The sequence below is a fragment of the Idiotropiscis lumnitzeri genome, chromosome 12 (genome assembly GCF_059441095.1).
Source record: "Idiotropiscis lumnitzeri isolate Australia: NSW breed Sydney's pygmy pipehorse chromosome 12, RoL_Ilum_1.0, whole genome shotgun sequence".
In the NCBI taxonomy this organism is placed as follows: Eukaryota; Metazoa; Chordata; class Actinopteri; order Syngnathiformes; family Syngnathidae; genus Idiotropiscis; species Idiotropiscis lumnitzeri.
In genome coordinates, this window is record NC_142402.1 from 16,708,716 (window position 1) to 16,722,576 (window position 13,861).

The following is a 13,861-nucleotide window of genomic DNA, read 5'->3' on the forward strand; positions in this document are numbered from 1 at the left end:
AACCATTGTAATGACTAACAGACGCATTGCATCCCTTGAGATTTGCAATCAGAACATCTTTTGAGTCGAAGCTGAAGATGAGCCAACTCGTCTCGGCGATTCCACTTGAGAGAAATACCGACATGTTGGAAGTCGGACAAGTTTAGGCAGCGCATAGACCTTGTAGATGTGAACAGTATGTGTCTCGGTAGGTAATAGAAGTGTGTGTTGCAATTGTCAGAAAAGTGACGCGTTCATGGAGACAATGGCAACTGCCATTTAAAAAACAAAAACAAAAACAAAGCTATCATGCAATAATACTTTGAGCCATCAAAAGCGCTTTCTCAATCTTAATTTTGTTGCTTCATAGTTTGAGGTGCCACGAACACCCCACAAATTGAGTGTGAATGTCCCGGTTCCTTTTCACGTAAAGATGTTTTTTTGGGGGGTGTTTTGCTGAAACCAAGCCATGCTCGACTGCTGATTACCAATGAACGGAATAAGATAGAAATTTCTAGTTGTGTCTAAGGACAACATCTGACTCGATGAAAACACAGATTCAGTGAATTGAATTGTGTGAACAATCACTTCATTGTGTTGCCTGGAAAACTGTGATTTCACAATATCCCTGAAGGCAACATCTGATTGAGCTGAATAAGGGAGGGTTGAGCTTTGGGAATGGCTCAATTTGCGCTATCCCGAAAGGCGTCAGCAGACTAGCTAATCAAATAATCAGTTGGCTTTGGCTTTTTCAGAGTGTCCCTAAAGGCAACACCTGCATGAAATTGCTCGATGTACTTCTTCCCTTCCCTCAAGGCGTACTGATACTTTCAACCCGCGGGCGCGTCCGTCCAGGAGTCGTAATGTTGACCATTATCGCCATGCCGACACATGCTTTGTGACTCACACTATCCTTTCCTCTCCCCAAACACGTGCGTGTGGCGGGCGTGGTCGGGATCTCGAGTCAGCCGCGCCAATGAGTCATCTGGAGCTCCCCGGGGCCTCACCCAAACAAAACAAAAGCAAACGAAACAAAACAAAAGCCGACTTAATTCTTAGAACTCTTGCACACGTCAGTCATGTGACGTCATCGCAAAGCTAAGACGAGACATTGGATACCAGAAATGGCCGGAAGCCCGACCCTCGATTTGAATTGCTCGCCTCTGTTTTGACTACAAGCCGACTTCGAAATGCCAATATTTCTTTCACACTGGCTTGAAACCGTTCTTTGAAACACATGTTGCAAATCTAACCCAAGTTTTATGAGCCGGTCCCCGTTTTGAAACACATTTTAAAGCACAAAACGGATGAAAACATAACCCAACACTTGTTGGAATCCATAAACTTGTTTAGATACCCAAACTTGTTTGAAAATCCTTCATTTGACACCATAGGCCTTGTTTAAAACCTCATGTGTGTGGATTGAAAGCTGAACTCGATAGCCTAACCCAAGTTTGAAATAAAAAAATAAATAAAAAAATGAAATTGTGACACTTGTTGAAAACCCAAACCTGACTTTGAAACTCGTCCTCTCTGCTACCTTGATTTTGATTATCTTCAGATAAAGTTCATTTCCATTTTTTTTTCTTTTCTGCACAAGACAAGCATTTCAATTTCCATCTTTGGCTTTCATGTTGTGAGCAAACATTTGTGGACAAAGAACAGAAGAACACGTCCACTTTGACTTCTTCTGGGCTTTGTCTCGTTTCAGTGTAAAAAATGCAAACATTCATAATCGATATGTGTGCTTCCCCACAACGCAATTACACAACACATGATAGCTGATGCACCCGCGGACCCACAGATGGACATTAGCATAGATAATGCTTCATTATGCTAATTCCTTCGCAATCATTTTAGCCCACTGACATGCTGCGACTAATGAATATTTATAGGCGGGATGGCGTTCATTGGCGTTACTTAGCCGTCGTGCTCGACCACTATGAACTCCAAACGACTTGTCTGTCTTCTACAAATAAACGCGGACCAAGCATTCAACAATACTCACTCATATTCTTTATCTTCTGTTAAAAAAATGAACGCTCAGTCGCGATCATTTTCATGTTACGCATTTGATTTATGTGAATTGTATACTGCGCCCAAGTGGCCAGGGTGTGAACAGCAGGCTTAACGAGGCCTACGGAATTAAAACGGAAGTCCAACATGTTCTTGACAATAATATTTTCGACGCCCCCCCCGCTTCGGCATTTGTATGAATATTGTGTTTGCGGAATATGAATCAAGCAACAAAATCTTTTCATCCATCCCAGGGGCGGCCTTTTGCCTCTTGCTATCGACTGAAAATGACATCACACGAACTGTTTCATTCCTTTATATTCATTTTATTTATGATTTCTTTTTCCAAAATACACAATTGGAGTGATGTCATTTTCTTTTTAAAAGAAACTCAGATAAATGTCCTTGTCATACGTTTCAATGGGGAAAGATAATTTGAACTGTGAGTGTTTTACGTAACGCTGTTGTAACTCTCATGTGAAGGCGCCACTGTGTAGATTTCTCTCCTTTTTGGCCTTTTGTCAGCATGAACACATTTTCACGGGAATTGACACTTTTATCGATTGACACTTAGGAGTGCGCGCTGCTCTAATGCTCCATCAGGCTTTGAATTAAAGAGCCGACGCTATCGACCACAAACGACTGTGTCATTCCCTTTGACTTCATTTAGCCTGTCTTGCCGGAGCGTTCTCTCTCCCTTCCGCACACATAGATTACGTGGCGACGGTTCTTTTTTTATTGCAAAGTGCGGGGTTAAGTTTCAAGCGTGTCAGTAATGCACCGGAGTGGAGCACGGAGACGAGGAGCCTGATGGCTAACGCGATTACTTGAATGCCTCTCCGCGAGGTGGCAAACCAGATTAAAATTTGCCCTTTTACATCGCGGGCCAACCAGCGCGCCGTGTAATCCATCTTGATCTCATTAGGAGGGCACGGCTGGTGTGCGTGTGTGTGTGTGTGTGTGTGTGTTCCTCCCCATTTCCACTAAAACATTCCTTAAGATGCGCCACAGGAATGCAGAGATGCTGTTTTGCTTGCAGACGCATCCCATTTTTCTGCTGACTCAATGTCGTGCATGGGGGGGGCTGATGTTGGTCACTTTCTTTTTTTTTTTTTTTTTTTTTTTTTTTTTTTTTTTTTTCTTTTTTTTTTTTGGGGGGACTTCTTTCCACATGTAGGAGGGAAATAAAAACAAAAGTGTGTGTGGGGGGGGCTTCCATTTTTCCCCGCAATAAATGGATGCAAGTAATGTAATCATGAATAGACATCACATTGAAATGAAAGGAGACATTTTATATCTTGACCCCCGTTCTCAAGTATTCAAACTTCAAAATCTTATAATGGAAAGTATTTTTCCCAAATTCCTGCATTTTTCTGAATGCCGCATTTTCCAAGTCAATATCGTCAAATCATTTCCCCAGTCCATCCACTTTTCTCAACAGAATCAAATCAATCCAACTTGAAAATGTTATTTCTCATCCACAACTTTTTCAATCGTCCGCATTTTCCAAGATAATATTGTGCATGTTAGGCAGACGTTTGAAATCTATATTTTATTCCAGAGATGATTCAAACCATTCCATCTCATTCAGAGCTAATTATTGCATTTGTATTCTTTTCACAATTTGCTGGCCTGGCTGGCCTAGTGCTGTGTGTAACATGACTTGCGAGAACTTCTGTTGTGGATTGGCTCTACATAAATAGAATTGAAGTGGATTGAATTGAAATTTTTGGCAGGCGCTGCGGTGCGTTTAAGGACATCCCGTTTGTGTCACAGACAGGAGAGGAAAGATCAAGTTTCACTTCAGCTTGAAGAGTTGCGACATGTGCGCTGGTTGCGTAACAATCAGCAGCCTGACTGTGGTCGGCACGCTAGGGGGCATCGTCTCACAGTCCTTCAAGGGGAAGGGGGAGGTGAAGGATGGTGGGGGGGGGGGGGCGTTCTGGGCGTTTCATTTCATGAGATCCACTTTTAGTTTTTGCATGAAATCTGAGCACAACGAGCTGTGATTAACTTCAGCTTCAGTTTTTATTCCGGGATTCAGCATCACAGGTCCCCAACTCCCACTCCTCCCTAAAAAAGATGACCCCCCCCCCCCCCACAACATCCCTGGACGAATTCCAGCAGCGCTGCCGGGCTGAAGCGTCCCAGCAGAGATTCCAGGACATGCTCGCCCTGCGGCGTAAAACCATAAAGACCTCTTAAAAAATAAACGTCGGAAAGAGGGTGTTTACGAGCGCTCAGGTTTTTGGACTCCCAGCGTTTACGTTCATCTAATACCGTACAACTTTTGGGACAAGTCATTGAAAGAAAAATGCTCCATTCCAGGAGTTCAGCGTTAGTGTTGGGAGTGAAGAAAATCGGCGGACAAAAGTCTTGGGACAACTGCTGGAAGAGGAAATTTACGAAAATTGGCAGTTTGTGGAGACCTAGAACTGAAGAAAATGTGCAGTTGGGATAAAAAATAAATGCATAAATTATTGGTACACCAACAAAAGGCATAAACATAAAGAACACATGGAATTTGAACAAAATTGTTGGGACAGTAAATTTGTATTATAAAAAAAAATTGTAGAAGGTAAAGAAAATTTGTGCTGGTACAAAAGAATTGGGACACCTGCACAAAATGAAAATGTGATTTTGGTCCGGGAAAGAAAAAAAGCACAGAGCAAGAAAATGTGTTGACCTTTTTCGTTAATATTGGGACACCAGAAAGTGAAAATGCAGACAAAAGTATTGGGACACCTTCAGGACATGAATAACTGAGGAAAATATGAAGAAAATATGCCGCAAGTTGTGCAAAAGTTGTAATTTAAATTAAAAAAAAAAAAAAGAAACTTCAGTCAGGACAGGAAGTGTAAAACGCGAAGCTATTTAACACGAGATAATATGGACCAAGTCCGTTTTGCCGCCGTTTCGAGGTCTATTCTGCTGAAATTCCAAATTGATTGGTCATCAGAGGTTCCTCTTTAGTTGACTTCTCAACGCCTCCTGTCAGTCGCATTGATGTGAAATAACAGAACAGCTTTCGATGCACATTTTCTCCAGTATGGAAACACTTTGCGGTCTCCTCGGCAACAGCGCGTCACCTTGGTATTTCGACTCCATTCAACACGCCACTATTCAAACAAAGTCAGGCGTGGATATCGTCTCATTCTTCTGCCATCAAATAGTTTACAAGATGTCTGCTGCAACATGTTTTGATGGCACAAAGGACACGACTTGAGCTCATCTGTGGGTGGTGAAGGAGCTTGTGATGCTTCCACATGCGACAAGGCTAACTGATACTGATAGCGGTAGCGGACGTTGACGTGTCCAAGTGGGGGTATCTGGCCGTTTAACAAGCGCTGCAGATTAGAATACGGTTAAAGCAGGCTTGCTCGAATGTAGCCCTCGAGATCCCCTATCCAGTCTGTTTTAGATGCACCTCAACTGCAACACACCTGGTTCAAAGCCACAATCGAAGAATCACCATTCCATCGCAGATTGGCTCATTTTCTGGAAACGTCTCAAATCGCACGCCCTTGCACGACGCTGATGATATGAAGTAGGACCACGTTCCCACACCCTCCGGGTTCAAATCCAAAGCTGGAATGCCGTCGCAGTTCCTTGGGAGCCAAATAAAGAGGCAGCAAACTAGCGAATGAAGCAATCAGAACCGCTGATGATCCTCCAGGGATTGGAGCCACTCGCTGAAAAATGTGGCGTGCATGTTCAGATTCTGAATATAGTCGCCGATCAATGCAGTCGGCGCGGGCGGCAAGTGGATACGTGTTTGTGGGCCTGTAACACAACCTGAGAGGACAGGGCCAGGAAAGCGGATGTCAAAGTCGAAACCATGCGCCTAGAAACACTGCTAATGCGCCACTATTGACTCTGACATTTCCATCTTTTTTTTTTTTTTTTTTTTTTTCATGACTACAGGAAACTTGGAGCGGGTCAGTCTTCTATTTTGAGTAGAAACACAAAAGGCTCTCCTCTAAAATGTCACAGAGACGTGAAGATAAAATGCTTCAGATACAAAAGGCTGTGTTAAAACTAGTTATTAAGAATGAAATGGCATCCTAAAATGAATGATCTTGTGTCTGTAGTCGGGGTACACCCTGGACTGGTCGCCAGCCAATCGCAGGACACGTATTTTTATTTGTATTTTGAAGTCGGGCTTCTCACCACGTGTTGCTGCGTCCGTCTTGACATTTTTGCCGATGGCGCACACCCACAGATGTCTGTGTGCACACCAAATAAACGGGCCTTCGAGGCAGACAAAAATTGCTCAAGCATTTTTTTTAAATCGAGCTTATTAAATTACGGCAGGTCTCATTTCACTTCCACTGTAAATCGTATCGGGACAAAGGGAAAAGTTCAAAATTGTTGAGGAAGTCATCTATTTTGGTTTGAAGACGAAATTTTGGGGTGAGTGCAGGTCTCTTACTTGGGAATATGTCCAAAAAAGCTGCAATCACAAACAGGTAGTGTGAACAAATAGACAACTTTGGAGGATTTAGTTTAGATTAAGAGCTGTAATTCAAAAGTGTATTTTTAATGCCGTCGGCTTTATTCAATTTATGTTATGATTGTGGTTAAAAAAATAATGCCACTGCAGGGAAACTTGGAGCACATCTGTCTTCTATTTTGGATCGAAACACAAAAGTCTCTCTTCTAAAATGTCGCCATGACTCACATAAGATAAACTAAAGCGCTCCTGTTGCAAAGCCTGTCAGATATTACTCGTCATTCAGAAAAAAAATTGTTTCATTATGTAAAGCGTTGTTTTGTCGAAAATGGATTCAACGGCCACTTAAATAGGTACACCACCACCACGCAAGTCTGTGGTGAGAATTCAACTTTTGCCCTCCGAATTCTTTGTGGCTTCAACTTGGCAGGGTGCTAAAAACGTTCCTCCAGGTTCTGGTCTGTGGAGGCCATTAAACCTTGTTTCCACCAGACAGTTGGAAAAAAAAAATCTTCCAAGTGGCACATCATGGCAGGGTAAGGATGAACAAGAAAAATAATCATCGATTGGATATTTTCAGATCAACCTGCATTTCAAAATAAGGTTGCACGAAAAAAGTTTGCAAAAGGCTTCCTTAGAGGTTCACGTTTTCAAAGTAGGATTCCTCTGAGGTTCTGGCCTTTTGGAGCGCGTTCAACCTGTTTTCCACCAGGCTGTTCCATGTAGGGAAGACAAACAGCAAAGAAGACATTTTCGTTGGAAGCAGACATTTTAGGGGGGAATTCGTGGTAGTATGTTTACTACGATGAAGTCACAGTCAACATCCGCTTGCTTTTCAAGCTCGTTCATTATCTTGGCCGAAACGACTCCATTTGATCCGCTTTCGTTTCCAAACGGACTCTTCCCAATCGGAGGCAAAGCGTGTTGCAACTTTCCAAGTCCCATCATGGACTACTTGAGAAGGGCGACCGGGTTCGCCTTATTAGCTGCCCAGACAAAGGGCGGGGAAGAAAAGGGAGGAGGTTAATGAAAATATCTTTGTATGGGAGGAGATCCTGATCGAATCACGCAGGAAATGAGGCGGCCTCGTTTGGACTCATTTACACATCTGCTTTAATGGCGCTCAGCCATCGATTGGCCGACGGGGAGATGAATCAGTTGTTTGCGCTTCAGACGGAGTCTTTGCTTCCTCTCAAAGCTCAACAAATGTTGAAACCTGCCAGAAAAGTTTTAAGGCCTCTTGGAAAATGGAAGCTCTTGTGCTGAGGTGGTCTAATTGTGAAGCGAGTAACACTTTGGCCAGGGTTGTCGTTCCAAATGACCATTTCAAGGCTTTTATTTTTTCCAATTAACTTGAAATGACTCAAATGAACAAGATCAAAGCATTTGTCTTACGTGACAAAAGATCAGACTCATAAGCGCCCCTACTGGCAGAAATGGAGAGCTGCAATGGACTCCTCGCCAAGATTGCAAACTTTTCTAAGCCTGGTCGCCACGAGCTTGGATTTGTTGTTTTGTTTACAAACTCATTCACATTTTAAACCATTTGCTCTGACGAGAGATGATCCCCCCCCCCTCCTGCCAACAAAACATTTTAGCATAAAAAATTCCGTTTGTGCTCCAGTCACACAAGGGGGAAAAATGTGTTCTTTGAGACACTTATGAATTTAGATGAAAATAACCAAAAACAAATTTTCCTCTGGTTGCTTTGAAAACACATTTTGCCTTCAGTCCTCTTTACTCAGTCATTGTCTTTTTTCCCCCTTCTTTTTAGTAGTCTAAGAAAGCAAACCTGTTGTGCGAGTCACAGTAACAATCAGTCGGCTAAGATTGACATGTTAACACGAGGAAGGATGGACTTTGCAGACTGCTTTGCTCCAATTTAAGGAAGGTGCTATTTTTTTTTTTTTTTTTAATCCGTGATATGTTGAGTGGGAAGCTCAGGGTGAGGAAGACGCAACGTTGCAGGCAAGAGGTGACTTGACGGGAATAAAATGAGATACCAAAAGCGTGCGGGGGTGGTGGAAGAATGGATGACAAGTTTTGGGGGTTAAGTGAACATTGCAGTCAAGGACAGAAAAGGGAGATGGGAAGATGACAGCAGGAGGAGAGGGCGCTACCTAATGAGAGAAGCAGCAATGGAAAGAGTCTGGAAAAAACTCTCCGACTGTTCATGAAGGAGGAGCACGCATCCCATTTCTTGTCAGTTTGCTGCTCGGGCTCGAGTGGAATGCCGTTAGGTAGTTTCGTAAATGTTACCCTTCTTCCACTTGGTTTGTAGGCCAAGATTAGAAATTCGTTTAGGTTTCTAGCAAGAGTTTGGGTTGCAAAATCGGGTTTCAAGTCTGGCTCCCAGTTTCAAGTTCAACGGTTTCAATCCTGGGTTTCAGTTTCACATTTGGTTTTGACTTGCAAATTGAAGTGTGGCTCCGGTTTTAAATTAGGTTTTCAAAACCGGGGTTGGGTTTCACACCAGAGGTAGGGTTTTAAAATAGGCTTCAAATCACCGTTCGTGGCTCCTCCTTGGTTTCAAGTCGGGCTTCGGGGTTTCAAATGGTGGTTTCCAGACGGGGTTTGAAGTTCCTAAGTCGAGTCAATGTGGGGTTACCAAGTAGGTTTTCAATCCCGGGTTTGGGTTTTCAAATGAGGGTTCCAAACTACTTTAAAGTAAGGTTTCCAGACAGGGTTTTGGCTTCCAATTCATCCTCCTACTGTGAAGTCAGCCAATGATTGACGCAACAAATGTGCGCAGGGAAACTGCGAGCGCAACAAATCCAACAGCAACCAGTCCCAGACGCAGCCTGCGTCTGCTTTCCCGTCCGGGCGAGCGTTCGTCGGGCTGGCCGTCGCAAACGCTTTTCATCTGGCGGCGTGGGCCGGCGCGCTGCCAGCACGCAACAGGAAGCAGCTGTTGTGCTGAGTTGGCGTAGCCGCCGCAGCGAGCTGAGCGCTTACATAACTGCACGGGGGAGAAAGAAGGAGGGCCATTTGGAGGAGGAGGTGAGGGGAGGGGGGGGGGGGCAGAGTCGATCCAGATGTAGCACAGCTGCCGCCTCCTTCACCCCCTGACCTGGTTTTTCTCTTTCTTTAGGTTTTTTTTTTTTGCTTTTTACGTTAGAGTCATGACGACAACGGAGGTACATGCCAAAACCGGCACAGATTTGCCGGCAAAAATAATCAACATTCATATGGAAAGCGTTGTTTTCAGGGTGAAACTTGGCGGCATGATCAAGACATCTTAGTGAGTCCAAAAGTGTTTCCTCACTAATTTGTTTTTTAATACGATAGAAAAATTAAATAAAGCAACATTCACATAAAAAAAAAAAGGATAAAGTTACAATTAAACAGATGAGTTAAAATAGGAAATAAGTAACAATGTTGTTCATTAGTCAAATCTGATTGTAGTCAATTCCGTTTTGGCTTTCAAAGTAAAGTTTTGAGCCGAAGATTCGAATGAAGATTTGAGCGTTTCAAAGAGTTTTAATTTCAGTGCAAGGAGTCTGAATGCGCTTTCAAAATAAGTCTTCAGATGTCAAAGTACGGCTTCAAGCAAGGGTTGGGCGTCAAGTTTAGTTTCAGTGCGGAGTTGGGTTGGTTTTGAAAATCAGGACTCAGGTGTCAAGGTAAGGCTCCAAGCCAGGGTTCAGGTTGAATTTAGGTTTCAAAAGAGGCTTTCAACTCATTTAAAATTAAGCAAAAGGAACTTTCAAGCATGTATACAAAATATTCTAAGCATTGTCTCTTTTACTAACTGTACACAAGCACGCACGAACGCAGATGAGGCAGACACAGCTGTTGTGTGTTTCTGTGCTGCTGCTGCTCCTGCTCCTACTTTTTTCTTTCTTCTGTGTGTGGGGGTGTGTGTGTGTGTGTGTGTGTGTGTGTGCGCGTCTTTGTTTAAATATTAACCTGCACACGTAAAATAAATCTTTAACATCATGAAAAATTTACACTTTGTGCAAACGAGATTAAAAGACGCCCCCGGGGGAGGTTTGTCTTTTTTTTTCCTCTCTCTCTCTCTCTCTCTCTTGCTCTCTCTCTCTCGCTCTAAAGAATCTTTGAACAAAAGAAACAAGAAGCGAAGGAAAACTTTCAAGGGCACAAGTCAACATGGCACGCACACGCACGTGTGGAATGCGGGCAAGGGTGTGTCTTCGAGATCTTGAATATAGTTTTTTTTTTTGTTTTTTTTTTAATTGTTCAGGGTGTTTTGTTGTCAAGCCACCAGAGCGGACTTTGGGTGTTGATTGCTGCACTTGATTGAAAAAGTCAGTCTGCTAAAATGCGTCGTGGTGGTGCGTTGCGGAGGAATCTTGCAGTTCTGTTTTTCCTTCAGTGGGGGGTGAAGTGGCTGCAAGCAATTTCTAAATGAACGCCTGCGCTGCGTCCCGTGTGAGCCAAAGCACATCCAGAGCGTTGCGCTTTGCCCCGGATCACACATGGCGTCATGAAAAGTCTCTAGAGCGCAACGTTGTGTCACGTAGTACAAATATAAAAGTTCATTTCAAGTTCAAGTTCTTTTGTCATGCGTTACTCCCAACCCTGCTGGCATAACACTAATAATAGCCAGCCCTGTAACCAACGTGAGTGACGCGATCCAAAGGCAACGTAACACTCCGCAAATCAATCGCCAATTTGGCGTGCCGTCATACTACTGAAATGTGGAAATGTTTCTCCGTTTCAAAGGTGACAAAATAATTGCTTCCAAGAAATGTATAATTGCCGTCCATCTGGATCCTTCTTTTCCGTCAGCAAATTGCAAAGAATGAATGGAGGTTGTCGAGTACATTTCTTCTTCACCTTCTTTTGGTGAACTTGTTTTGTGTGCCAACATTCAGTTATTACCTTTCGAGCAGTTCAACACAGCTCCAAGTGTTTCTGTATTGTGTTGTCGCTGAAAGCCTTTTAAGCAAGCAAGCTTTACGTTTGATGCTTCAAGGCTCAAAATAAGTGCTTTGGCTTCAAAATGTATATTGTGCGCCTGATTATTCCATTAAATAGCAAAACTGAGACGGTTGAAAGTAGTACTGTGTATTGGGTGCCGTTCTCATGTTCGTTTGAAAGTGGCCGCACATGATTGGCAATTAGTCACTGACCGACCGAGCCAACGCTCGGCAGTAAGTACTCACAGAGGAGCGACAACACTACGAAGGAATAGTGCAGAAAATGCGGCACAGCAGGAAAACAGATCAGCTGATCAAAGCAGAGACACTTTTTTTTTCTCATGGTCAAATTTACGGATACAAATGTTATCTGTATACGTTTTAGTTTTTTCCGGTTTTGTCTTTTTTTTTGTACTCCTTTTTGTAGTTCTGTATTCGGTAAATAAAGGAAGATGATGCGTGGGCGAATAACGTTTGGAATTTTGGAGTATTTTTTTTTATTTATTTTTTCGGCAAATTGTTCAAACTCAATGATTCACTTTTCATGAAATCTGATGTTGCAGGCGGCACCAAAGTCATTTCTACTCAATGTCGCCCCCCTTGTGGCCTCTCAAGCAATGACACTCATTCCAAGTCCCTTGAATGCTCTTCCTTTCCGGCTAAATGGAGGCAACAATCCTCCGGGGTGTGATGGCGGTGGCAATGCATCACGGCGTGGTCCTTAACGAGCACATTTCCCATCTTAATTGGCAGATTAGCCCGCAGGCTGAGCTGCTTTCACGCGGAGTTAATACAAAAGTTACTCGTCCCGTCCTGATGATGGTGGGCGGGAACTGGTCGGGAATGTTTGATGGCAGGCAAAGTTTGCTCATTAGGACGGAAACTCATTCGGAGTTGATCCAATGACAAAAGAAACGAGATGCATCTCTGTGAACTTTTGACGCCCGTCCTCTCGACTACGGGACATTGATTGTTTACGAAGCGGAAGTCCACGGACGAGCTGGGTCAGTCCTACCTGTTGAAAAACGTAGAGTGCCGATAGAAAATCCTCAAACCCAGTGGAAAAAAAACTGGCAGAAAGAAGCCTTTTCTGAAAAAGCGCCAAACGCAGTCTCGTCTGCGCTGTGCATCTGGAAGAGCCTGTTATCATGTGGAAAAAAGTTTTATGGTCCGACGATACTAAGATTGAACTTTTTGGACTGGATTCCAAGCGCTATGTTTGTCAAAAACCAAACACAGCACGCCACTCAAAACACACCAGGCCTACTGTGAAGCATTATGATGTGACGATGTTTGGCAATGGAAGCATTTAACTGAAAAGATTGCAAGGCCTTATTCACGTTTATCGCCTTAATGACGTTTGTCTCGTGTTCTGAACTTGCAATTCAGCCTCACAAGTCGTCATGGGCGGGCTTGAATAGGTCATTTGAGCAGCTCATTTAAACATCTCATCTGGCCCTCAGTGTTCTCCTCTGGGCTCACGACACAACTTTGTCACTTTTTTTTTTTTTTTTTCGACTTTTCAGCTTTGAAACCGACGGCTTCACATTTCATCCTGCAAAGAAAGCCTCCCAAAGTGGATGAAAATGAAAAATGAAATCGGGGGACGGGGTGTGTGCGTCGGGGTATGTGTGTGTGTGTGTGTGTCGGAAGGCAGCGGGCCGCGCGACATCTTCCCGACGGCTCGCCGGCTGCTCGTGACGAGAGCGGAATGTGAAAAGAAGAAGCCACTTTCGCCAGCAGACAAAGAGAAACGCGCTGCTGCGGCTGCTGCGGCTGTTGTTGTTTTGGGAACAAAAGTCATGTCGCCAGTGAGATGAATGCAAATCAAATGTGTCGAGTATTTGTTTTTGCTGCGTTTATTAAAAAGCAACTCTCTGCTTTGTGAGGATGTGATTGGGATTCGCACGACAAGACTTTTTGTTGTCATCGTTATTGTTTGTTTCACTTGAGAAGCAACAAATGTGGGTGACTCTTAGTTTTTATTCTTAGGCAATAAATTGCCTTTGTCAGACTCCAAACCTTACAAAATGTTGCAGTTTTTTTTTTTTTTTTTTGTCGTGGAAATTTACATTTGGTTGGCGATGCTGGTGAGTCCCCCAAAAATTGGTTGTGCAAGCGTCCTCTGGAATCCCGGAAGGAAACTTGGAAAGGAATTCATCTTAAAACATGACACTCGTAACTGCTCATTAAGATGTTGAAAATTCAACCCCTAAATCCAGTGTCACTTTGCAACAATTTTTGCTCGGCATGTCTTTCATGATTAGACTCCTAAAAAAATGGCAAAACTACTGTATTGTAATAATTGTGAAAATTCAAGCCTCGAAGCTAATTTGAACAAGCAACTTGAAATTGTCTATTATGACCAGACCCACAAAAAAAAAAGTCTCAGGAACCTGCACTGAATAATTTAAGAATTTTGGTGAAAATACGATTTATTTTAATTTATTTTAATATTGTCCCATGATCTGGTGTCCCCCAAAAAACAAATTATGTCCAGTTGCGAACAGATGTGGGATGCTACATGAAG

The 13,861-nt window shown here is 43.2% G+C and overlaps 1 long non-coding RNA gene across 1 annotated transcript in view; it reads left to right on the plus strand.

Annotated features, from left to right (window-relative positions):
• LOC148326222 (uncharacterized) overlaps window positions 1-13,284 on the plus strand; it is a 20,350-nt gene extending 7,066 nt beyond the window's left edge. Inside the window, exon 4 of the long non-coding RNA XR_015846207.1 lies at window positions 12,858-13,284. This is a non-coding gene — a long non-coding RNA (uncharacterized LOC148326222). The remainder of the gene's footprint in view (window positions 1-12,857) is intronic.
• The last annotated feature ends 577 nt before the right edge of the window (window positions 13,285-13,861 follow it).